We start from the raw sequence: 27435 nt of genomic DNA, 5'->3' as shown, positions 1-27435 counted from the left end.
ATTTCTGAATGAATGGGGTGGGGGGGAGCATGTGCAAAGAGAGCATCATGCTAAGTGCCTGGAATACAAATGGTAAAGTAACAGTTCCTACACTCGAGGAGTTAACATTCTAATGTCTCTATTACTAAGGTTTAAAAATGTGTATGTTAGTCCCATCCCTGTTTTGTCAGGAGGTGGGTATGGCGCATTTTTCTTTTTTCTTTTTTTTTGAAATCAGGAAAGCTTTTATTAATCTTTATGTCCATTCCCCCTGAATGGACAGGTAGCTTCCCCAGTGAGGTTACAGGAAGACTACAACATGTCTAGGAAGATGGGTCTTCTTTTACTGTTTTGTGCACTTTGGATCTCCCGAGATACTGTCCCCTGGCCATGTGACTCCATGTTCTCCTCTCTGATAGGCCCTTCCTCACACAGCTCCTTGGGCCTGTGCATTAGTTTCTGACTTCTAACCTGTCCATGCTAGGTCACAACCCTTATCACCTAGGAATGTGAACAACAGAACTTTCTTACTTCCCATAAAATCCTCCCTCTTTCTTTATTAAAATTTCTATTTCCACACCTAAATTCAATCAATAAATACCTCCTCACATTCTTTCCTCTATGAATTTTTCCCTTCATCTATCCCCCTTTATATGAATATAGAAAGGGAGCAAAGTTGACCAATGCATTGACAAATTACAAGGGGGCAGTCCCCTTGTTATAAATACAGATACAGAGATTCAAAAGGAAAAGGTAGATCAATGAATTGTCCATTCGGAGGTTCCATCTCATACAGTCGTCTGGGGAGAAACATCATCTGATGCAGTTTTCTGGTCTGGGTGCTTCTTCAAGCAGTCTTCAGCACAGCATATCTGCATCTTCTTCCCATATCTTCTTGTAGAAATCCAGATGTTCACTCTCCTACAAAACTGACCTTGATACAATTTTAGATGACCATTCCTAAGCTTTATACACTTATCACTCCTACAAAATCAAAATTGGAACTTTGGCCAATTGTCATATTTAAGAAATCCACATCAGAACTAGCATTTACACCTTACATTAATTCATTATTCATTTTCTCCATCAGAAAGATGAGATTTCCCTAAGGAGTCAATAACAGGGTCCAATACTTAACATAAATACAATAAATAATCATTTTTAACACAGTACATATCACATCATAAAACAATTCCAACTTCTGGTCATGTGATGCTTCTTTTAAAGCATTTACCATATAGACCACAAACCATTTTTCTTTTAACATTAACCAACTGAGACAAAATAATAACTATGTATCCTAACCTTGACCTGATTGTCTCCACACTATTAATAAGAATTAAAGGACCCTAACTTATTGTTGTTGGTCTGAAGTCCTAAGCCTAGTAGCTTAATTTTTGACTTAACCTCAGATATTCCCCTACCAACAATCTATTATTTAATAGATCTGGTATTAAGCTTACAAAACTTTTGATTACAGGAAATTGCCACTAAGAGTAGGGACATTGCAGGGAAACGATATCTCCCCAACTTCATGTCAATGCCAGGCAGGAAGGAGTAGGTTGGGTATGGCACATTTTTCATTATCAGTCCTCTGGAATACCATTTAACCGTTGCTTTGAACAGCATTACTCAATTTGAGAGTTTTCAAGCTTGACATGTTGGGCAGATTTCCTATGGAGGATTTAATAGAAAACAAGGACCAAAGTTGAACAAAATGAGATGAAGAATGGATCCAGACCAGCATGGTTGGAGAGAGTACTACATCTCACAAGTACAGGCTGACCCACAAGTCTTGGTGTAGTTTTAATCCTTAAACTCTTGGGACACCTTACATGGTCCCTCTTATAGAAGGGGAAAAAACATTAATTATTGGCTGAAGTAGGTAGTTCTTTCTGTTGGGTGTAGTAGTTACATTGAGCCTAAGAAAGGTCAAGGTTACACTTTAACTCAGGCCTCCGGACTGTTTTCACTGAAAATTATCTGTGCCTTTGAGCACTAGCAAGTCTCTAAGACAGGTATCGGCTCCTCTATGTGTGGAAGCTCTTTTGGCAGACAATGCCAACAAGGATGGTTGAGCAAACACGTCAGAAGATGACATTAAATAATGTCATTCTAGTGCACAGGGCTCAACACCGACACTGGCTACTGTGTAGCGCTATCCAAGGTCAAGTGCAAAGCGGTCTGGGGTCTTCAGAAGACTGGACGGGGAAATCGGACTACCGAGTCTCTCTCCCTCGACTCGTTTTTATCCTTCTTGTATGTATGCGTCATGTCTTTCCTCATTTCCGTGAGTGGGGCTGAGGGTGTTGCTCGCATGCAATGCCCAGTGTCGCACAGCAGCCTGTAGGCGGACAAGGACTGTGCCACATGTTTCTCGTTCTCCCCAGCCCTGGGACTTGGCCCTTCCCGCTGGCACTGAGTGCCCCGAGGAGGGGTGGAGTGTGAGGGGGTCTGCTAGACGGCTCCATTCCCAAGTGGCTCCCTCGGTCTTTTCCACCCTCGTCTAGCACCTGGCAGTTCCAGAGGTCCGGGGTAGGGTGGGGGTGGGGTGAGGGGAGGAGGGAGCCGCACTAGGGGCATTTAAAGTGCCTTTGACGTCACGCCTTGCCAGGAACTCAGCTGAGTTTTCAGCAGTACATTCCCGTCATCTTCCCTCCCTCCCTCCGGGGCTTCCTCGGCCTTAGCCCTTGCTGTTCCTGCTGCTCCGGCGGGAGGGGCAGCGCCACCTAGGGAACAGCCCGCACGGGGGCGTCCCCCTCCATACGTCACTTATTCTGCATAATTTATCTGGTCGGTGTTTGCTCATTGGTTCTAGGGGCGGGGTTCCTGATGCATAATTAATCGACTCAGGACTCTGAGTGGCCGAGGCGGCTGGGGGCCTCATGAATTATGCTTTAGGGGCGGGTCTTGGCTGGCAGGGATCCTAGTGGCGATTGGTTGGGTGGCTTGTTACTCAGCCGTTTCCGGAGCAGCGGCGGTAGCGGCGAAGGAGGAGTGGGTTTCGACGTTAAACTGAGAAGGGTCCCCGGGAGCCCGAACCCCGGCCAGAAGACGTAACCCCCCCCACATCCGGGTCCCGCCGCCTCCAGCTCCGGGTCTCGGGTTACGGTTGAGCGGAGGCAGTTTAGGAGCCACCTCGCCGCCTGCACGGCCTGAAGGGACTAGGCACTTGGCCTGCATCTTGGGCCACTCCAGCAGCGGGGCCGCAGGGCCTGTCACAGGCCGCAGCTCCGGGACCAGGTGAGGGGCGGGGCGCCCGGAAAGGGAGAGAGGCCTCACTTTCTCCTTCCTTCCCCTCCACTGCTGTCCCCCCTGGGGAGACAGACCTTCCTCCCTCCCCCCCTTTCGTTACCCTCCGCCTACTCCTTCTGAGGGAGATAGTCCCCCCTCCTCCATTTCTCCTTCCCCACATCATCCCGGGGGTAGAGAGTGCTCCTCCCTCCTCCCCTCCTCTCTCTGTCTTCGCCTACTTCTGTTCCCCCTAGAGCGAATCCTCCCTTCTCTCCTCCTTCCTTCCCCTCCTGGGGAGATATTCCTCCCCCTTCCCTCCCCCTCTTCCCGTCACTCCCAGAGAGTCCTCCTTCTTCCCGTTCACCTTCCTCACATCATCCCTGGAGACAATACTCCTTTCCCCGATTCTCCTTCCCATCTCCCTCTTCCCTCTTGGAGTAGCCAGGCTTCCCCGGCATTCTCCCTTTAACATGCCCCCGTGGAGAGATCTCTGCGTCTTTTTCTCTAAGCAAAGTCAGGGCTTCCCCATTATTTGCCCTCCTCTTGGCCTCCAAGGAGAAAAAGCTTCCCCACCTGCCCCCAAAGAAAAACAGACTACCTTATCACTCTTCCTCCCAGAGGAGAGACCCCTTTCTTTGCAGTCAATCAAGAAACATTTATTAAGCACCTACTCTTTCCCAGACACTGTGCTAAGCCATTTTCTCCTTCAATAAAAGACTGTCAGTATTCTCTCCTTACCATTTCTTTTCATGGGAAAACAGTCCTACCTCCTCCCCTCTAATGAAAGAGTTTTTTTCCCCTACCCATCTTTCCTTTCTCCTCTTCTGTCATTCTTTAAGTGAAGACAATTCTTCTTCCCAGTGGCATTCTATCTTCCTTACCCTTCTCTTCAAGGGAGTTATCAGAGAAATGCCTGGGGAATCTAGAGTTGAGAGATGATTCCCATGGCTATATTCCTTGTTTCTGTTCTATATAGGCAATCATGTTGCCTTGGATCCAGGTGGGATTGAGGGATGATAGCCAGGGATGGTGGAAAGAATGCTTGATTTACAATCAGACATATAGGTAGGTGTTAATGGGAATTAGAACTAGATAGATCCAGAGAAATGATCTAGTCCATCTCTAGGATTTGACAGACATAGTAGCTGAAGACCAGAGATGTTAAATGCCTTCCCCAGTATCATATAGGTAATAAAGGTCAGTCAATATTTGACTTTAGGTGCCTTGGTTTTCTTGCCTTTAGAATAAAAGGCTCAGACTAAAGTGAGAAACTGGTGTGATGTAACAGAAAGAGGGCTGGACTTGGAGTTAGGAAAAACAGGCTCAAATCCTGGTTTTGAGACTTAGTATCTGTGTGACTAGAGTTAATCTTGGTTTCCTCATCCATAAAAATGTAGATAATACTTTTACTCCCCCTTTACAATCTGTAGTGAGGACAGTCCTTAGTGAATCTTAAAACATCATATAAATATTGCTCTGTCATTTCATCATCTCTAAGGCTCTAAATCTCATCCTACTTTTTGGTAAGAAAATATGAAATTATTGAGTTGCATGGACATTAATTTTCCTTTTGTGCTCTCCCCCCACTCCCCGTAATTGGGTAGACATAAATGGCTTTTCAGAGACTCTTCCTAAATTCCTCCCCATGTTTTTTGTCTGGTTATTAGCTAGATTTTATATACAAACAAATAGCTTCAGAGAAATGTAATACGTCCCTTAGGTGCTTTCCCTCTCCAATTTGTTGTTCATTTAAAAAAAAACCTGATAAAGGAGGACAGAAGATAAATAATTGAACCATTGCACTTATTGGATTGTGGTGTTGCTTAATTGTACAGGTCAGAGTGAAGTAATAACAAGTGGGAGTATTCTGTCTCAGGGCCAAGATCTTGGGTAAATGCAGAAGAAAAGGGAAACAAAGACTAGCAAGACCTCTTGGTGAAAACTTGTGCATAAACTTAAATGATATTTGATATGTGTGGCTTAAAATGGGGCACACTTTGCACAACTAAGCATTGCTCAGGTTGCCTTTAATGTCTGTTACTTGTTGTGTTAGCTCTATTGTTCTATTAAGTAGATATGTGGTTATAGATTTAGTCTGTCATTTTCCTTCCCCTCACTTATATAACATATTTAGGGTACTTCTTATCCTTTATGTATGCTGAGAAGTAATCGGTTGTCTTACCTGTAAAGAATATACACAATTCACGATTGGTCATTATCATGTGAATAATACAAAACTGAATGAACAAAAAGGCTTTTTCTGTGAGTGTTTAACCTGCTCATCAGTATTAAAGTTACTTCTCATTTCTTTAAGAGCCTCAGAGAGCTAGCATGCAGCCATATCAGAGTGTGCATCTTAAATATAATAATGGATTTCAAAACGGAAAACAAGAAGACAAAAAAGTCATCAAATTATAGGGGTAAGAGCTGAAAGGGACCTTAGAGAAGCTTTAGATAAACTTTCTTATTTTACACACAAGGAAACTGAGGTTCAGAGATATTAAATGGCTTGACCAAGGTCACGTAGGTAATCATGACCTAAATGTCATTGTGCTAGGGTGAGTTGTGGTCTGAGCTCTGGGGTCTCCTCACAGAATCTGTAATAGTAAATAGCAGACCTGGAATTGGAACCCAAGTCTTCTCTCTCTAGACCTAGTACTCTGTTCTGTTATAATTATAAATACCTCCTCAGGTATGTAGCTACTCAAACCTGCTGTTTACAGATTCGCTACCTGCTATCAGGGCCAAGTCAAAAGTATTTTACTATTTTTTGGAAATTGGAAATATAGCAGTTGATAAGGGCAGAACTGCTAGGGTCAAAGGGCCTATCTCAGCTGCCATTGATTAGAATACATTCTTGTTCTTTGATTGTCATATTTGATCTCTTTAAGAACAGGTTGGTGATGTTATTCCCATTTTGCAAATGAGAAAGTAGAGACTCAGAGACAAAAATGATGTGCCCCAACTCACACAGTTGCCAAGAAGTGGAATAGGTCATAGAAAAAACCCAGGCCTTAACTCCTCATCTAGTGCTCTTTCTATTGTACCAGGTCTGGCTTGCTTAACTTAAATGTGTGTAAGAGTGAAAATATTGACTGAGCCTGAGTCCCTGCTGGAAAACAGAAGTGACATAATGACATTCTCAGGAATCATAAGTATTTCAGAGTTGTATGGGACCTTAGAGCATTTTGTCCAGCCCTGTCATATTACGGATGAGGGCGCTGAGGTTCAGAGAATGAAGATGATTTACCCAAGATGATGCCATTGGCTAGTGGCCTTGTGCATTTTTCACTGCATTAGGCTACTTTCTCTTCTGCATGTTAAAATATACTTTGATTCAATGTTGATAGCAAATTGATAGTTGGTAGTAAAAGTGTAAATGGAATCTAGTTTGGGAGACTTTCAGGTTGCTGAAGATCATTTAAATAATAGTTTATCTTAATTCCTTAGTAGAATTGTTCTTCAGAATAAACAGGTATTTGGCTAATGGGAAGGACTATTTACTTTATTAATCTGCAGATTCATGTAAGTTGTGACCTAAATGTCACTGTGCTGAGGTCAGTTGTGGTATTGGAGGCACCATTTCTTTTCTAACATAATTTCTCTTTCCTTTCTTGCACAAGTCATTTCTGTGTCTGCTTGTTTCCCCAGCTGTAGAATATGGAACATCAGATTGTCTTCTGAAAGCTTTTATGCAGCATCTCTTTCTTCATGCACTTCACAAACCAGTCAACCAATAAAGGGCCCAAATCAATTCAACAAGCACTTACTAAGTAGTGAATATTGTGTATGAGGTAAGACACTATAGTGGCCACTGAAGGAGATATAGAAGTACTCTTCTTATCTTCAAGGACTTTACAGGAGACTTGGGGAGTCAAGATTCCAATTGAGATAGAGAGATAAAATGAGTTGATATGATAGTATGAAAATTTAGATGAGAGAAATAACAGTTTAATATAGCAAAGTACATGTTTCAAGGCAGTAATAAAATCATAACAACTGATATTTGGATAGCGTTTTGAGATTTTCAAAGTGCTTTAGATCTACCATCTTATTTGACCCTCCAAACAGGCCAGTTGATTACTACAGATGGTATTTTTCCATTTTGCAGTTGAGGGAATTGAAAATTTAAATGAAACATGCAGCCACTAAGTGTCAAGGGCAGGATTGACCTGACTCCAAGGTTCATGCTCTTTCCACTGTGCAATGAAGTACCAAATATCTAGGACAGACAACTGAGACAGATCACCACAGGCTAGAATGATGTTGGAAGCTTCATGAAGGAAGAGAGAATTTAATTAAGCAGACTCATAAAGGGTGGGTAGAGTTTAGATAGAGTCACAAGAGGGGTGGGCAGTGATCTGCAGGTCCCCTCTACCTCTGTGATTAAATATGGTTATGAGAACAGATGTACCAACATCACTGGATGACTCCTTTCATTGAAAAAGATACATTGGGCCTGTTTGTGCCAAAGAACTTAACATTTTTAGCTTCAGTCTGTATTTGAAAACCTTGATTACAGTCCTTAGACCATTCCTCAGCTCCTAGAGGGAGTTGGCATTTTCTAAAGGACCTTCAGGGCCCCCAGACAGCAGCACTGCGTGAGAACTAGGGAACAAAATTACCCGGCTTTTTGTGTGTCTTAAAGTAATAGTGAAAACATGAAAGGTTGTGGTTACATACTTATTGGTAGAAACTAGAGTTTAATATCATGAACTTTGATCTGGAGGGCCATCCAGTGTGATTGCTTTGATGGCATATTTCTAAAGTTTTTGGAAGAGTCAACTTTTACTCTCATTACTTCTCATTTTGCATGTGGATCAAGCACAGAAAACTTTCCATCACAGCATAGCCTCCCTTTATCACCCCCTTCCCCTTCTTCAGTAGAGTTGACTGGTTGAATCTCTTGTCTCCCTGCCCTGCCCCACCCCCATCCTTGTTGGCTTTTTAGATAAATAGGCCAAAGGAACATGTGTTTTACGGCTTTGGTGTGGAGTAATGGAAAAGTGTTTTAGATTAGGTGTCAAAAGACCTGAGGGTTAGTCTCTGCTCTGTTCCTAACTGAGAGAATTTGGGCAAATCCCTTAACCTTTCTTGGCCTCAGTTCCTGTACCTGCTGAATCCTGATTTTGGGGCTCCCTGTTTCTTAAAGTTCCTTTTAATTATACTTCCTGTAGTAGCCAGTTTTTGTCACAGTGTACAAGATCTTTTCATAGTGTGAGTTTGGGATTTCATAGGCCCAAACTTCCTTACTGTCCTATATAACCTGTATATATAAATATGTATATAAAGGAAATTTTATGATTTGTTTTGGATATGTGAAGATACAGGGACTCACCAGTTGGTCAGTTGTACAAGAGTCTTAGTTTCCTCAAGGAGGTAGAGACAACCTTCCAGGGGATCGAACAATATGGTATCATCCTGGAAGTACTACTTTCATTCACCCCATATTTTCATGAAATTACCAAATATTGTTCCTTTCTTCACAACACTGCTCTGCTCTGTCCCCCCTCTCTCTTCACATGTCCATCCCTCTATTCTAGCACTTCATCATCATTTGTTCAGGCTCTTGCAGTAGCAGTCTTCTGATTGGTTTCTTCTCTTTCCCCACTACAATCTACCTTAAGTTCCAACTCTGACCCTATCACTACCCTATTTACTCCATATTAAACTCTAGTGGCTCAGGTATAAACTCTTTGCCTGGCATTTAAAACCTTTTACAACCCAGCCTCCTCTTACTTTTCTGACCTTCCCATTCATGTTCACACCAGACCTGTCAAATTTTCCTCCATACTGTTCCTCACACCTAGTTTTTGGACCTATGGACGGATTGTGTGCTCTCCTCACCTCCAACCCTTCCTAACCCTGGTTTCTTTCAAGGCTCAGCTGAAGGACCACTTTACACATGATGTCCTTCCCGACTCTCCCCAGTTGCAGGGCCTCTACCCTTCTATTTTGTATATACTTACACATGTACATGTTCTTTACCCCTCACTAGATTTAAGCTACTTTAGGGCAGAAATGATTTAACTTCTGTCCTACTACAGTGCTTAGATGTTTCATAAATGTTTGATTGATTGACTTCACAGTTAATTGTGGAGAGATTTGAACTCAGATCTTCCTTGACTACAGTCCGGTCTTCTTTCTACCACCCCACACTCCTTCCGTGTTATAGCCCATTTCAAGCAACGTTTGATACAATGAAACCATTTTAACATCCTCTTCATTGGCGTTATTTCTCATGACATTTGATCTGAGGTACATAAATGAGCCCTGAGTGTGTTGTAGAAGGGCTTCTTCAGGTATGGATTGGACTAAATGACCTCCAAGGCCTCTTCCTATGCTGAATATTCTGTGATCAGAGTTGAATGGGGTTCATCTAGGAAAACTTACTGGAGGAAATGAGTTCTGAGGCAAGATAAAAGCAGAAAGGGAGTGACATAGGTTAGGAACATAGACAGTGGAGAGGAGGGTGCTTCAGGTGGAGGGAACATCTTGAGTCTTACTAGAAGTGTCTCAATTTGTATTTTTCTGTTCCAGTGAAGCCACTGTTACTTCCAAGCTCTGGGCTGAGTCTACCTGAGTTTCCCTTGTCCACTTTGTTCTGGCAAATGCTGTTTACAGACTGCCTCATTGTCTTCTTTTGCTGGGAGGTCTTTATGCTGAGCTTTATAGTTAAGAGTCTGAACTGATTTTTCACTGTTGCTCTGAGGTTTTAGATAATAAATGTAACGATCATAGTGATAATTAATATGTGTGTGTATGTATATAACTTTTAAAATTGTAAATGTTCATGTATGTTCATATTTCAGCCTCACAACCCAAAGGTAAATACTATATTATACTATACCTTACTATGTATAGCATATATTCTATACTATATGTAGTATATAGATAAGTGATTTGCCCATGGTCACGGGCAATGTCAGTCAGATTTGAACCAGTAAGTACTTTATCCATTATATCACTAGAACAAACATTTGTGCCTGCTGTGTGCTGGGCACTGTGCTAAAGAAGGAGAAGCCTTTTTTGCTTCTTAGTTCTCTTTGGGGCAGGGACCAGTGGCTGAGCCGTGTCTGAAACCGAAAGTAAACCTGGTAAATTAGCAATATTCTTGTTGTGGAGGAGGCCCTCCAGGCAATGGTTAGAGGTTGGGTTTGGGCAGTTTTTATAATTGCAGTTTCTGGAAATTGACTTGGATTGGTGAAGGGGAGGCCAGCAAGGGGGGTGGGGTGGGGAAATCCTGCCCTTATCTAAGGCTAACCACCTGATGTCCTACCATGTTGATAATTTGACCTGTTTATAGAACACTTCCTCCTCCCCCTAGTTTTGTTGTAATAATCTGACTGAGATTGTGAAAGCCTGAACTTCAGACAGCAGCTGCTGGGGAGAATATTCATAAAACGTTGGATGTATATGCATTTCTACAAACCATAGGTACACATGCTTATAAAAATTGAATTCTTTGTGAATTTGTCAGTAACCTTATTTGGTTTAATAAAGTCAATTTTAGATGGCAAGGATAACAACTCACATATAGTACTTAAAAGTTTTACCAGACAATCCCCAAGCTCATTGCCTGCCACATAGTTTTCACTTAATAAATACTAGTTGATTGATGGTTACAGTTTATTGGGGGGGGGGCGGGGTATGACACACATAATATATAATTCAAAACTCTCAATAATGCTAAATGTTTTAGAGAGGTGATTGGAAAGTATCTTGTGGGATCTGCTCAGGAAAAGATGTTGCCTCAAGAACAGTGTATTGTGGGAAAAGCCCAGAATTTGGAGTCATAGGGCAAAGGTTGTAATCCTTGCTCAGCTCCTGGGACTTTGTGCAAATTACTCTGCCATTCTGAACCTCAGTTTCCTCATCTGGAAAATCAAGGCTTGGCCTAGGTGATATCCAAGGACCCTTCCAGTTCTAACTCCTAGGAGATATTTGAACTTTTTCTTTCAAGATCCAGAAGAAATTTGGAGAGGGGGGAGCATTTCAGGCAGAGGGGAGAATGAATGGTATGTATGGGGATGACAAGTCATTTAGTTTGGCCAGAAGTAGAAAAAATTGGAAGATGTAATGTGAGCTAAGGAAGAGGATCACTAGAAGGTAGAAGAGCTTTAATGCCAGGCTAAGGAATTTTAATGTTACTTGCTAAAATATTGAATTGAATTGGTGGGCAGTAGAGACTTAATAAAAAAAAAATTGAATAGAGAAGTGGTCAGATCTTTGTGTATAAAATTAAAATAGAAGTAATGTGAAGGATGGCTTAGAGGGAGAGAAAATGGAAGAGAAAAGACTTGTTAGAAAGTTACTGTAATAGTCCATGCAGTGATCATAATAAAGTGATAGCTTTACACATTTATTAAGCAGTACAGGAGGAAGCATTGTGTAGTAAATAGAGAGACAGCCTTGGGGCCAGGAAGATTTGGGTTCAAGTTCTTCTGGCTTTGTGACTCTGGGCAACAGGGTCATTAAACTCAGAGCTCTAGGTAAGAATTTCATAGAAGGTGCCTACCTACATTGGTAGAGGAAGTTTCTGTAGCTGAGAGTTCTCTATACTGTTGAAATCACAGGTCCATTCCCTATCCTTATGTGCTAGGCAAAAGGACACAAAAAGGACAAACAGTCCTTCCCTTCAGATGCTTACATTCTACTGAAGGATACACCATGTAAAAAGTTAAGTAAAAGTCAGATAATTTGAGAAGTGAGAGAGCATTAACAAGTAGGGAGATCAGGAAAGGTTTCACATGGAAAGAAGATGTCATCAGAACTGAGCCTTGAAGTGAACTAAGGATTCTAAGAGGCAGAGGTGAGGAGGTTAGGGATGGGGGTCAGTGACAGAGGTGGGAGATAGAAAGTCAAGTTTGGGCACTGACATAAAGGCCAGTCATCCAGAATGTAGTGTAAATGAAGGGAAATGATATGAAAGAATTTTGGAACTGTGCTGAGTGTGTTTCTTGTCTTAGATTCTATAGGGATCCCCTAAAGGTTCTTGAGCAAGATAATGATGTGAGAAGACCTTTATTTAAGGAAGATGATTTTGTCAGCTCTGTAGAAAATGGATTAGAGAGGGGAGAGACTAGAAGCAGAAAGACCAGTTGGGAGACCAGGTGAGAAGTGATGAGCACCTGAGCTAGGGTGGTGGCTGAAAGTAGAAAGGAGTGGATGAATTTGGGAGATGTCATCGTAGGCAAATCAACAAGACTTGGAGGTGGTAATGGAGAAGGAAGTGCTGAGGATGACTTCAAGGTGAGGAACCTAGGTTACTGGAACCCTGAACCTGCTATCAATAGGATGGCAGGATAATTGGATGCCTTATGAACAATTACCAATACTTCTGTCCTTGAACATTCTGTGCTTTACTAGGTTGGAGCTGCCTATAAAACCATAGAAGGGAATTTAGAAGTAATCTGGTCCACTTCCCTTGTTTTACAGATAAGAAATCTGAGATTGAAGGTTTGTGACTTCCCTAAGGCCAGAGAATGGCAGTGTCTACTCTAGATAGAACTCAGATGTCATCTCCTCCATAAAACATTCCCTCATTCCTACCTGGGGAATCTTTCTTTCTTAGGGCCTCTCATAACACAGTATTTGTACCTCTTATTCATTTATCTGGTTCTCTTTTGTATTACGATCATTTATGTTATTTGCATACTTCCCATGGCTCATTAGTTTGATTATATTATAAGCTTCTTGAAAGAGCAAGGGCCGTGTTTTTGTTTATTCTTCCGTGTGCTTTGCACATGGCAAGTAAATGGTCAATGTATGTTTAAACATTGAATATAGTTTGATTGGGACCAGAAGTCCTGGTCCAGAGCTCTTTTCCTTTCTATACCTTGCCCATGAACATTTGTAAATAGGAGTGAGTGTTCAGATGATTTTCAGACTATTTAAGACAGGGTTTGAAAGTTAAATAGTTTGGAAGAAGGCTTCCTGAGGATTAAGGTGACAGTTTCATCCAGGACACATTGAGGATATACCTGATGATGGCTTTTTTTTGTTTTTTTAGAAATTTCTTTTTCATTTGAACCTAATAAATAAAATGAGCAATCCATACATATATAGAACAGAAAAATAAAATTGTACATGAAACTGAAAATCTCTATTATGTAATCTTGCTTTTCTTTTTAAATATAAATGTAACAAGTTCAACATGTAACTTTCAAAGCTACCCTACTTATCTGTGATTTTTTTTCTGGTCTGTTCTATTTTGGGCATTTAAAAATGTTTCCATGACCCTTTTTTCTTCTTTCTTTCTTTCCTTCTTTCCTTCCTTCCTTATTACCCTATCTCTTCCCTCCCACCCACCTCTAAATTTAAAAAAGAAAGAAAAAACCTCATAACAAGTAGGTGTGGTCAGACAAAACAAATTCCTATGTTGGCTAGGTGGTGTGTTGGATAGAATGCTAGGCCTGAAATCAGGAAGATTCAACTTTCTGAGTTCAAATCTGGCTTTAGACACTTACTAGCTGTGTGACCCTGGACAAGTCACTTAACCCTGTTTGCTTCTGTTTCCTCATCTGTAAAATGTGCTGGAGAAGGAAATGGTAAACCATTTCAATATCTTTACCAAGAAAACCCCCAAAAGGGTCACAAAGAGTTGGACATGACCCAAAACAGCTGAACAATAGAAATGTGTATCTTATTCCTGTATTCTAATCCATTATTTCTGTCAAGAGGTGGGTAGCATATCATCTTTTGGAATCATGGCTGATCATTGAATTGGTCAGAGTTAAGTCATTCAGAGTTATTTTCTTTCCAGTGTTGTTGTAATTATATAAATTCTTCTCTTGGTTCCTCTCACTTCACTTGTTTCATACCAGCCTTCCCAGATTTCTCTGAAACCATCCCTATGGTCATTTCTTATGATATAATAATATTCTGTTACATTCATTTATCATCATTTTTCATCCATTCCCCAGTTGATTCGCACCCCCTTGGTTTTATAGTACCCTTAACTTTTTGCTAAATGCCAATCTCAGTTTTAGTTATGGGAAATATTTGTTTATGTCACTTGTTCGGTGTTGTTCATGTCATGTTCATTTTTAATGAATGAATGTTTCTCAAGAATCTGACAGAAAATATATAGAAATCAAGTTTTAGGATCTATTGATGTTTGGTTTATTGACTATATACTGTGCCCATGTTAATTCTATAGAAGCTGTTGTTTCCCAAATTGCATAACTGAAATATTGCTTTATCACCTAAAGGTGTATTTTGGGCACCTTCCATCTATATCTTGATAGTATATCTATATCTTCGTAGTTTTCTTGATCTTGCAATGATTTGAGTAACACATACAAAGTAGAAAAGGAAGAAACCAATCCTCATTACTAAGAAGTAAATATATATTAATGAGGAACTCAAAATTTTACTTTGATAGTGACCATCTAAAGCTGGAAAAAAGCCTTTTACTGTTTGGAGTATTTTGGAAATAACTCTAAGGGATAACTCTAAGGGCCCCCAAATCCTCATACCATAGTAATAAGTCTTCTTAGTTTCGCAGTGGTCAAATCCTGGTGGTCACATTGCCTTTGGGGTTCTGGGTGGCCAGCATTATCTGAAGGCTATAGTAACTCTTGCAAATAAATGGAATTATCAAGGAGCCCACTGAAATCTTCCTTCTCTGCCCTCAGTTATCATGAGTCTTTCTGCTCACTTTGGTCCAAGGGACTTATTGGAAGACCTGTAGCGAAACCCTGTACAGTTTTGAGTTCCACTTTTTGGTGAGGTACTGTTGGAAGTGGCTTTTTGGAGTTCCAGTTTGATTCATAAGTAGACTTATCAGAGAACCCTTTCTTCTTTGCTCTGCTGAAACTGCTCATAACCTAATGCTTCTTTCCAAGCAGTTAAATACTCTGTCTTTCCAAGAATTTAGTCATGCTAGTCATCCCACTCACAGTGCCTGGACTTTGGACTTCCTGATCAATTAGCCTTTTCCTTACCTTATCTTTACTGAAGCTAATAGATGAGATTGGCTGCATAGTCGTAATATACCGAGGTCACTTTTAGCTAAGCAGTAATCTCAGTAATATTTTAAAGAAACACTTTACTAATTGGCAAGGTGCCCAGCATCTTAGAAACAAGTGACCTTTCTCACATTGGCTTTTGGTTTGAAGTTAAAGTGTGTGATTTGATGTGAAGATGAAATGAAATCTTCCAAAATTTTTCTCCCACTGTAACATAAGCTTATGCAGAAGTAAATCTTTTGTAGTAGGGAATATATTACTTGTGGTGGTTAGTGCCTTAGGAGGCATACAGCGAAATTAAATGTTCTCATTTTTTTGTTTGTTCCCAAATAAGATTTTCAGTGTTTCATTTGTAGAGAAACTATGTAGGCTTATACTGACTCTATCCAGAGTCTATACTATTTGACTATTTAAGTCAAACGTACAGAATCTTGTTTCTGGCCCTTCACCATGATTTTGGCTTGATGCCTCTCACCCATCATTTTGAGTTTTTTCCTTCTGCTGCTTTACTGTTTCAGATTTTGATTATTGTCTACAAGACTTTTTTGCTACCTAAAAACCAAGACATGCATTGGTTCAATGCAACCAATGAAAAGGGATAGGTGGGTGGCAATGGTAATGAGAGGAAAGATGGCTATAAGTAGCAGTCAGGTTTGGGAAAGGGACTGGAGCCTCATAAGCTATAAACTGCAGACCATCCTTCTAACATGTACAGTTTCACAACATCTTGTGTTTGATATACTTGTTGGTTTCCTGTAAGCCATTATATACTTTTACAAACATGCTCGTTCTATATTCTACTGATTTTTTTGTCATTTGAATAAAAATTCAGGTGATCTGCCTATTGCCTCAATCATTGGGGTTTAAAAACTTCTAAAAAGTACCAACAACAAAATGACAGCCCCTCTCTTGGGGGAAATGTCATAACTTTGTATCTCTTCTGGGGCCTAGCACATATAGTAGACACTTATGTTTGTGGAATCTTAATTACTGTAACCTTGGAATTCCATCTTGACTCTTATTTTGAGATGCCACAGATTCCCGGTGATGTTTTTTTTTTAGACATTGCATTTTAATATAGTCAGACCAGAAACAGGTTTTGAATATTTAGGGGTCACTTTAGGAGAAATATTATAACCTATGTCCCTATCCCTTGTCCAGATGAGTGATTTTTATCTTTGTACTTGGACCCTGAAGGAGTGAGGAACTTTTTTTTGTCGTTACATGTTTGTCATGAACTCAAAACCTAAACCTTATCCTTTTCTTCACTCTGAGGAAGCATGGCACAGTGAAAAGAGACAGTTAATCAATAAGCATTGATCAAGTGCCTACTACTTGCCAGGCATTATGCTGGGAGCTAGAGATAAAAAGACGAACGTAAGGACACTTGAGTTCTTTTTGAGACATTTTTTTTAGTAACCAGTTAAGTGATGTTGGGCATGTTAACTTCTCAGGTCCTCAGTTTCTTCATTTGTAAAATGAAGATGTTAGGCTAGATGTTTGAGATCTCAAAAATTCCAGTGCTCCACTTGTATCAGTTTTCTAGTTGGAATCTCAGTTATGCTTAGTCTGGGTGTTGAATAACAGGCATCCAGTTGACTCTTTAATTATTATTCTCCTGCCAAAGGCTTAAAACTTTTGCTTTGGGACCCCAACTTAGCCATGGAGTGCCATACACAGCACTACCCTTCTGAATGAAATTTAGTCATCTGAGTTGTTTCATGTTTTATTTTCAGAATGTAGTCATGTGATTACTTAATCACAGACTTTAGTTTTAGGCTCCTACATCATTCCAGCAGAGACAAGTTGATGCGCTGAGATCGCAGATTAAGTTAATATCAGCAGTTCAAGAGATGACTCTTTTCTCACAATAGCTAGGCAGTTGTATAGAGTAGGAATGCTTTTGGATGAAAGTTTGCCATATGTGTTTGTATTGTTGCCATTGTTAATGTCAGGCAACTATTTAAGATGTTTGAGTATTACTTAGTTTTGGTCAAAAAGGCACTGATTATAAACCAGGTGTTTTGGGTGATCTTTGGGTGACTTTCCCTTCCTGGATCTTGATTTCCTTCTTCTAAAATGATGTAACTGGAATAGTTAATCTCAAAGGTCCTTTCTATTTGTAACATTTTATGAATCTATGAACTCTGTCTTCTAAAGCCATTAACACAGTTATAGTTATAACTGGGGGTTATAGCTCCTAGTTGTAATTGGACCTAATCTTTAAGGTCTCTTCCAGTTCTAAATCCACATCCTGTCATGTGAATGAAATGTCATTACATGAATCAGAATAGCTACTCTCCTGGTGTTAGGGAAGTGACTATATTTCCCTACCTAACTTCCTTATAGGAATCTCTTAAAATATCCAGAATCTATGAGGTAGCTCTTCTCCCATCAGGGAAAGAATATACTGTTTGTGGTGTTTTATTTTGATTTATCACAGTTCTTAAATTTTTAATCTGGATTTCTTTAAAGGAATTAGACCTCATTCATAATTCATGAGATCTTACAATTAGAAGGAACTGCAAAATGTCATCTTGACACATCCGAGAGTTTATATTACTGTGAATAGATTATTGACTTTAGAGAGTCAGAGGACCTGGGTTCCAATTTAGCTCTCCTGTATAAATTAGAGCAAGTCCCTAAACCTCCCTGGCTTCATATTTCTCATTTGTAAAGTGAGGAGTTTGGACTCTCAGTGACCCAAAGACCTTTCCAGCTCTTTAATTTGGATCTTTGATCCAGCAAACAAATCCCTATCTCGTGCTAGAACTCTTTATCCCCCACACCCCCACCCTCTGAGAGATGGATATCTGGAATTTACTTGTGTGGATCTTTTTGGGGAGGTAGCCCATTCCATTTAGGAGGGCTTTATTAAGCTAGTGTTTGCTTCTCTGTAATGTCCACCCATTCATTGCTCTTGCCTTTACCTCCTCTAGGAAAAAAAACTCAGGAAAAAAATCTGTTCCTTCTTTCACATGACAGACCTTTAGTTATTTAAAAATAGTTCCTGGTCTCCTCCTTCAACATTCTCTTCTTGCCCTTCCATCTAACTCTTTTTTCTATGAATTATGAACTCTAATTTCTTCAGCTGTCTTTCGAAATGATTTCCAGAATCCTTGCTGCCTTGGTTTCCCTCCTTAACATACAACAGTTTGTCAGTGGTCATCTTAATTAAGATGAAACGTAGAACTGAACACATTAATTTGAAACCTGCCTAATAATAAAATAAATAAACCTCCATTAATCTGGACAGCACCATTTAATAGCTTAAAATTACACTAAGACTTTTGGGACACCCTGTATTTCTTTTAATGAAGTCAGCAACTACTTGTTGTTAACTTGAGTGTAGCCAAAGATTGGGGACCAGAGAGAGAGAGAGAAGGAGAGTTACACTGTTGACTTGTATTAAACTTGTGGTCAATGAAAACCCTCAGATTTCTGTCACTGAACTGCTTCTCACGTCAGATTTTCCCCTCTACCTGTACTTGTGCAGCTAATTTTTGTAGAGTGAAGACATAAGACTCTACATTTGATCGTAATAAATATCACCTAGTTTCCCTCACTTTGAATATTATTCAGCTTATTAACTCTTCTAGGCAGGGCTTTCACGATTAAAACCTTCATCCTCATATTTCTTCCATTAGCTTTCCAAGTGCTAGAAATTCTCAGAATTTTCCATTAAAATGCAAATATGGGAAGAACAGCACATGGAGATGACTCAATATCTTAACAAATCATAGGAAACATAAATTTGGAGCTGGAAGGGAGTGTAGAGATCCCTGATTCAACCCCCTCATTTTACAGATGAATAAACTGAGGCCCATTGAGATGAAGCAACTTGCCCAGAGTCAAAAAACTGGCCAAGTAGCAGAATCACAATTTGAACCAGGCCCTCTGACTCTCAATCCAGTATTCTTTCCACTGTTTCTGAAACCAAGTTTTGAAGGAATGAGACTTTAGGCAAGTAAATTTAGATGGAAGAAAGGAAGGGATATGGAGGGTGAGTCCTTGCCTAGGGAAGAAGGAGTGGGGAAACATGAGGATTCCAGATACTTGTAGGCAAAGTTGGAGAAAAGCAAGAAGTCTGAAAAGAACAGTTTTGCCTGGAACCTATCCTATGACTTAAGACCTATCTGCCCTTCTGAATAGTGGTGCTTACTAAAGTTTCCAATAAGTGGCAAAGGATCTCTGCCTTAAAGTAGTTATGCTGCTAAGCTCTAATTCTGTCTGTAGGGAGTGGTACACCTGCTTTTGTAGTTTGTAACATTAATGTAAAAGCTATTGGCTTGTCTTTCCTCTCTTGCTCAGTGTCTTGCATTGTTACCTTTAGAATCCATCCTGAAGACAGAATTAGGCATATTGGCTCTGGATCCTCTAGGCTGTTGCATTTGAAATAATGCAACAGTAAATTAGTAATCTCTCCCCTTGTTTGGCAGCTTAAGTGCTCAAAAGAAAAAGGCTTTTAAGCCCTTCAAAGGCAGCAGATGTACTAGGGAGGGGCTAGATATTATTTCTTCTGCTAGGTTTTTGATCCTGATTGTCACTTGTGGAGTGGAACAGTGGGTTTTCCTTCCTCCTTGCTGTGCAAATTCCCGGTAGTCTCCGCCTCCTGCAATTACTGTAAGTTGAGAGTAATTCATTCTCTATTTCTGGATAGAAACCAGACAACAGTATAAAGGTAGAGCCTGTGCAGCTGTGATAAGACCTCACAACCTTGTCATTAGGCAGAGTGGGGGAAGGATTGTGCCTACCACATCAAGACCACCTCCTCCTCTTCTCAACTCACCTCCTTAAGTGCCCTCCTGTTCCTCCAGTTTTCAGAGATGAACAGCTTTTAAGAATTGGATTCAGAGAGAACTTGAGTACTATCAAAAACTACACTTCTCTTCCCTCCTCCGAATTCTAACCTTCTAATAAGTTAGCAGAGTTTATCAGATTTAATAAGAGTTTGGAGGTATAGCGATAAACTGAAATAGAAGTTCTCTTAGACACCTGAGCCATCTTTTTAACCAAGAAGAATTGTTTTCTGACTTTAAATTATATTATTCATTGCATATGTATATATCAATATACTTCAATTATTGTATTCATATCAGCACATCTATAATTTTTATCACAAGTTAGACTCATAATATTAACTTAATTAGAAATTTTTATGTAAACTGTAATAGATTCTTATGAATTGCTATAAAGATGAAATCTCTTGTTCATAGTGGGAAAATGTTTTCCCACAAGTTAAAAAAATTCTGAGTGATGGTATGGTCTTGCAACCCTTGACCTTAATGATCCCTTGTTCAGCCATTTCAGTTGTGTCTGACACTTCATGACCTCATTTAGGGATTTCTTGGCAAAGATACTAGAGTGGTTTGCCATTTTCTTCTCCAGTTCATCTTACAGATGAGGAAATTGAGGCAAACAGGGTGAAGTGACTTGCCCAAAGTCACACAGCTGGTAAGTGTCTGAGGCCAGATTTGAACTCTGGAAAGAGAAGTGAACTCTGTCCACTGAGCCATCTAACTGTTGGCATCATTATTGTTCTTGTATTTTGTATTACTTACCCTACATCAAAAAATCCAGGATATTTTAAAAATATTGATTTCCAAAATGTTTTCATGCATAAGTTTATTTTTCGTATGCTATAGCAGTAAGGATTAAAGCTGGACCCACCCCAGTCAGTCCATTTTTCTCACACTCACTCTTTTTATAGCATTATTTTCAAATTTTACTTTTACATCCTTTTCTTACCTTGTTTTAACTGTTAAATGAAGCTTGCAGCCTACCAAAGCCCTGCAGTTCTCAACATCAGTATAAACGATTGTTTGTTTAAAAAAATCTAGTCTTTTCACTTTTGTTAACTGACCTCCCAGTTACCTTCAAGTCTAACTACAAGTGACTACTGAAAAGGATGAAGTTGTGACTATCTGGGATTTCAGATTGTATTCTAGAAGTGGCATCTGAATTCTGTCTTCTCTGAAACTAGGGCTCCCCTATAGATAGAAAGGAATTCAGTGGGCATACCAGGGAATGGACTGTCCTGTCTTAAAATGTAGGTATTCTTAGTCACTGTATGGGTAATTCCTGAGGAAGTAATCCCTATGAATTGAGGACAATTAGAAATAATCCTTGTGGATCATTCAATATTTTGGATAATTGTAGCCCCTCTTTTCCATTTCTCCTTTCCAGTCCATTAGTATGATGATCGTAGAGAAGACTCTAACTTAGAATAAAATGGAACTAAGATGCTTGTATGTGGCTGTGAAGAATGTGGAGAATGGGTGCTTACCAAGAAAAAGTTAGTGGATTAACCTGAGGGCATTAGGTACCTGCTGTCAAAGAAGAGAGGGAAGCAGTCTAAAAAAGGCCTTAGTGTTAGACCTTATTCAACAGGGTAACTGAAAATTTGAAAAGTCCCTCACTTGGACTTTGTAGATTACTGATTCTCAGACTTTTTATATTAGTAGAATCCTTCAGTTTAAACAATATTCTGGCAAAACCCAATCTAGCAAAATCTTCTAAAGTTATTATTTTTAATTCTTCATGTCAAAACATCATTAGGCTCATTTAAAAAAAGTACTTTATGATTCATTGGAGCATAGTTTGAGAAACCTGTTGTAAAGAACAGCTCTTCTGACTCTTTGGGGTTGGAGGGCAGAGGGACAAAACTGGAGTAATGATTTTTCTAAGGTAAAATGTGGAAGATACTGTCAAAGTATAATATTCTCTTACAGAACATTTCCATGTGAACAGTCCTGTCCAAAGTCGTTGTGGCTGCTGTTAATTAAGTATTATTTACAAGTCAGACATTTTGTGCCATCCATACTTACATGCATTTAAAAACATTACTTGTTTTTAGTTTTGTTCATGATATTCTTTTTGTGCTTCAGAAGAAGGTAAATTCCAGGTAAAACAATACCCCAAGGGGTCCCAGGCTAAGAGACACAGAACTTAAAATTAATCAATGTATTTTTATTTTTGTAGAAGAAATATCTTGAAGTTTTAATTTTAAAGAGATATAATAGCACTTTTAAAACATTCTCCCCCTTTTTGTATTTATTTTAATAATCTTTTAATGAACTTGATAGTTATTAGGCAATATGGACATTTCCATATACAAAGGACAGAAATCATCTGCCATTTATGACTTCTTTAAAAAATATATATCACATTTAACATGGTACTATCAAATTCTGCCCCTCTGAACTGCCTTATACTCTCTTCAGTATATTATGCTATATTTCATTAATATTCTTTTCTTTCTTCATTTTTTTGGCATCACTGTCACTGCCCACCTACTCCCTGACTAAACACTTCCCTTCCTCAATAAAATTTCTCCCTTATGACAAGTATAGTCTGGCAAAACCAAATTTGTGTTGTATTGGTCAAATCTGAAATATACGTCTCATTTTGTACCTACCAGCCACCACCTCTCGGCCAAGATATGAGTTTGGAGTTATGCATGACTGATCTTTGCATTGATGAGAGTTCTTTATTGTTTCAAAAATGTCGCTCTTTACAGAACTCTAATCAATGTATAAATAATTGTATTGGTTCTGCTCAATTCATTCTGTATTAGTTCAGACAAGCCTTGGAGTCATAGATCTAGAGCTGGAAGGACACTCAAAGGCCAAGTAGATCAGTCAGTCAATAAACATTTGTTAAGCACCTACCGTATGCCATCCTAAATCTACTTGGCAACTAAGAGGTCATAGTAACTTTGGAGACACCAGTTTTGGTGAAATGAGCACCTACTACACTGGAGATACAAAAAGATGCAAGAGATAATGTGTCCTTTCCCTCAAGGAGCTTGCACCATAGAGATAGCATACAAGCAAATGTGTATATACATACATACATACATATATGTGTGTATGTATAAATAAAGAGGAAATAATTAACAAAAGGAAGGCACTGGAATTAAGTGGGGTTGGGGAAAACTTCCTGGAGAAGATTTTAGTTGATACTTAAAAGAAACCAAGGAAGTCAGTAGGCAGAACTGAGGAGGGTGTGTTCCAGGCATGAGGGACAGCCAGAGAGAATGCTCAGAGCTGAAAGAGAGAGTGTTTTGTCCCAGGAACAGCCAGGAGACCAGTGTCACTGGATCAAAGACTGTGTTTTGGGGAAAAGGTTTAAGAAGACTTGAAAGGTAAAGGGGGTTAGGTTAGAAAAGACACTTTGAATTATAAAATGGAACATTTTGTATTTAATCCTGGTGGCAGTAGGGAGACACTTGAGTTTACCACAGAGGTCAGGTGGGAGGGTGACATGATCAGACCTTCACTTTAAGAAAAGTAAGCTAGTTACTGAATGGAAGACAGATGGGAGTGGGGAGAGTCTTCAGGAGGGCCAGTCCCCCAGTAGACTATTAAAATAGTCCTGATATGAGGTGATGAGAGCCTGCACTAGAGTAGTGACTGTAGCAGAGGAGAGAAGGGGGTATATTTGAGAAATGTTGCAAAGGTAAAATTGGCAGACCTGGGCAACAACTTGGAGAAGGGACAGTGGGGTGAAGAGGCCTGAATGACTCCTATGTCTTGGGCCTGAGGAATGGGGAGATGATATTGCTCTCTATAGTATCAGGGAAGATAGTTGGAAGGAGAGGGTTTAGAGGGAAAGATAATGAGTTCAGTTTTGGACATATTAAGTTTAAGATACCCAGTTTGAGATGTCTAAAAGGCAGTTGGATATGCCAGATTGGAATTTGGGGAGTTTGAAGGAGTAGGATAGCTAGATTTGAGAATCATGGACATAGAGATGATAATTAAATCCATGGGAGCTGATGAAATCTCCAAACAAAGTAGTATAGAGGGAGAAGAGAAGAAGGCCCAGGACAGAACCTTGAGGCAGACCTCTGGTTAGCTGGCGTGATCTGGAGGAGGATCCAACAAAGGAGACAAAGAAAGCACAGTAAGATAGGTTGGAGGAAAACCAGCAGAGAGTAATAACTTGAAAATCTAGAGAGAAGAGAGCATCAATGTCAAAGGCTCAGAAATGTCAGGGAGAACGAGGATTGAGAAGGAGCCGTTGGATTCGGCAACTAAGAGATAATTAGTAACTTTGGAGAGACCAGTTTTGGTACAATAAGCAGTTTTGGTAGAAGCCAGATTGTAAAGGGTTAAGAAGAGAGTGAGAGGAGAGAGAAAGTGGAGATGACCTTTTTTGGGAGATGGCAGTAGGACATCAATCAGTAGACAGGGAAAGAGTGAAAATAGTGATAGAGGGGTGTTAGATAACTAGCCTATTTTAATCTATTTTGGAAACTGAAATTCTTTTTGAAAAGTTAGTTTATTGCAGATTGTATTTTTAAGGAGTTTTAGCTACAAATAGACATACAATGATGGTTGGGGGGTTGGAAGGATCAAATTAGGGTTTTTTGAAAGAGTAGGGATGACAAGAGGGGACAGTCTGTTGGAGGAGGCAGGATGGAATGGGATCACTTGAACAAATAGAAGGGTTAGCCTTCATAAGGAGTAAGGCCACTTCATCATGTAAGACAAGGGCGAAGGAGGACATAGTGGCAGAAGGCACCATATTGATAAGGAAGAGGGAGAAAAGGGAGGTCACAGTGAATGGCCTCAATTTTTTCTGTAAAATATGAGGCAAGGTTCTCAGCTGAGAGAGTGTGGGGGAAGGACAACCTTAGGAAATTTGAGGAGGGATGAAGAGATGAGGAAACCAAAGCCCAGGTTCCTCCCAAGTTTTTTTGAATCTGCCCGTTTTATCACTTCTTACCACATGATAATATTCCATTATAATAAAACACTATAATTTTTTTCACCTATTCTCCAGTTGATGGGCATTCACTTTGTTTCCAGTTCTTTGCTATAACAGAAAATTCTGCTATAATTTTTTTTAACATGTGAGCCTTTTTCCATTTCCTGTAATCTTTTTGGGGTTATTAACCTAATAATGGTATCACTGCATCAAAGAACCCCCTTTCAAGGACCATATTATGGGTTAGAATATGTGTCTTCCTCTGACATTTAAAAAAATATACACACAGTGTTAATATGTAATGGGGCCACTTTGGTGGAAAACTACTATCAGAACTACACAAAAAGGAGTGAGAGTGTTAGATTATAAATTTAAGGCTGGAATAAGGCCATCTGATTTCACTCCTTTATTCTTTATACAAATGAAGAAACTGAGACTTAATGAGGTGAAATTACTTGGCCAAAGCCCCTCAATAAGTAGTTGGAACAAGAATTTGAACTCACATCCTCTGGCTCCAAAACACCTTCCCTTGGTATCACCCTACCTTTCCTAGGTATGTGCCTGAATTGGTATTAAGAAGAGCTGTCAGATCTAGCCTTAATTTTGGAAACTGAAATCCCTTTTGAAAAGTGAGTTACTGATGTAATTGCTGTGTGCTTTGTCAAGAATGAGGAATTGATAGGAAAGCCTCAACTTTTGGCTCACATCTTCACTGAGTTTAATTAACAGATACAGTTGGATTTCCGTGGACTATAAGTTACTTGAGTTCAGACATTGTTTCCTTTTTAATTTTTATATCCCCAGTACTTTGTACATAATAGATACTTAATAAATGTTTATTGTTGTTATTACTACTGAATTGAATCATAGCTTACTGCACAGATTTGCTGATACTGTCTCCTAAAACACTGAAATATAGATGAAGCTTAACCCACCATTTAGTCCTGTCCAAAACATCATCATTAAGGACTCCATGGAACTTTGGTTTGTTTTTTTTTATTGAGTTCAATGTAAATTCCTTGCAGCTGATCACATTCTCTGACTGTTTCTGCAGACACATCAATCCATTTAAACCATAGGTATAATTTGTATGCAGGCAGAATTTATATGACTCAAGGTCTTCACAGAAGAAGAAGGGGACAAGTTAACCAAAGTACACAGAGAAGGTGCTAGGTTATATGGGGGAAAGTGATTTTACTAAATTTTACTTGAGGCTCTGGAATTCTGACTTACACTATCATAGGATCACAGCTGGAAAAAATATCAAAGACCAGCCTTTTTGGTTGGCACAACCCTTTTATTTTACAGATGGGAAAACTGAGGATCCAAAAGGTTAAGTGAATTGCCAAAGATCACAGAGGGTAATAAGTATCTGAGATGGGATTTAGTCAGAATTCAGGTGTTTTGATGCCAAACTCAGTGCTCTTTCCACTTTATTAAACGGTATAGCATTATTTTTCAAAGGTGAAAGAAATTATACTTGTGGAACCCTGATAGCAGCAGGACGCAGACTGTATGTATGTTAACAGTTGCTTCCTTCCATAGACCTTTCCCATTGTGAGGCCTCTTACCAAATAGTATTAAATGCCAACTCTGGCCCTCAAAAAAAAAAAATATTCAGTTAGGGTCCTTAGCAGCCAAATAGTTTAGAAGAGTATCTTTTCTTCCACAGCCCCTGTGATATTTTTACCTGTACTTCCACTAAGGATCCAATTTTGACTTTAACCAGCCTCTAAGCATGTCCCATATCTGCTTCCCAGAAAAGGGAGGTTCACAGCACAAACAGTATTCTCACCCGTCAGATAATGATTCTTTAAACCTCTTACTCTTACAGGTGAACAAGCTTCCTGCTCTTAAAAACAAGAATACCAGTCTGGTGGCTTTTGGTTCTGTTGAAACAATATGAAGTAACATACATAGATGGTTACGTACTCTTAAGAACTAAAGCTGCACTAAGAATTTTGAGTACTCCATATTATGTTGTTATTCAGTCATTTCAGTTGTATCTGACTCTTTGTAATGCCATTTGGGGTTTTCTTGGCAAAGATACTAGAGTGATTTGTCATTTCCTTCTCCAGGTGATTTTACAGATGAGGAAATTGAGGCACATGATGAAGTGACTTCCTCAGGGCCACACAGCTAGTAAGTGTCTGAGGCTGGACTTGAACTCAGATCTTCCTGACTCCAGGCCCAGTACTCTATCCACTGCACCACCTAGCCGCTCACTCCATATTATACATAACAATTATTATTATTAACCAAAATAATCCAGAAAGTGCCTTATTTAGCAAACATCCGACTTGCCAAATGGAGAGAGATGATTGCGAAAGGCAACACCAAATTAACATATAAACTAATTTATAAAATGTTATGAAGACTAATGATAACTGATTATGAGCAGTAACATCTCATGCTGCAGAGAGAAACAGTGGAATGTCAAAGCAGTTAAAAGAAAGGTTGGAAAGATATCCAGTTAACCAGCATCATCCCAAGGATGTTGAAGGATGAAAACAGGACTACAAACAGAAGTGGAAAA

The 27435-nt window shown here is 39.6% G+C and overlaps 1 protein-coding gene across 7 annotated transcripts in view; it reads left to right on the top strand.

The window, feature by feature from the left end:
• Window positions 1–2930: 2930 nt before the first annotated feature.
• The window catches only part of STAT3 (signal transducer and activator of transcription 3), a 54344-nt gene continuing 29839 nt past the window's right edge, over window positions 2931–27435 (top strand). For 6 of the 7 annotated variants that reach the window (XM_072646509.1, XM_072646512.1, XM_072646507.1 and 3 more), the window contains exon 1: window positions 2931–3222. The gene's annotated coding sequence lies outside the window, so the exon portion shown is untranslated. Of the gene's footprint in view, window positions 3223–26982; window positions 27042–27435 lie in introns of those variants that run through there. The other variant, XM_072646508.1, reaches the window with a different exon arrangement.

Source organism: Notamacropus eugenii, chromosome 2 (genome assembly GCF_028372415.1).
Source record: "Notamacropus eugenii isolate mMacEug1 chromosome 2, mMacEug1.pri_v2, whole genome shotgun sequence".
NCBI classification, from domain to species: domain Eukaryota; kingdom Metazoa; phylum Chordata; class Mammalia; order Diprotodontia; family Macropodidae; genus Notamacropus; species Notamacropus eugenii.
The sequence above is the reverse complement of the archived record's forward strand: the minus strand, read 5'-3'. Positions and strand labels throughout refer to the sequence as shown.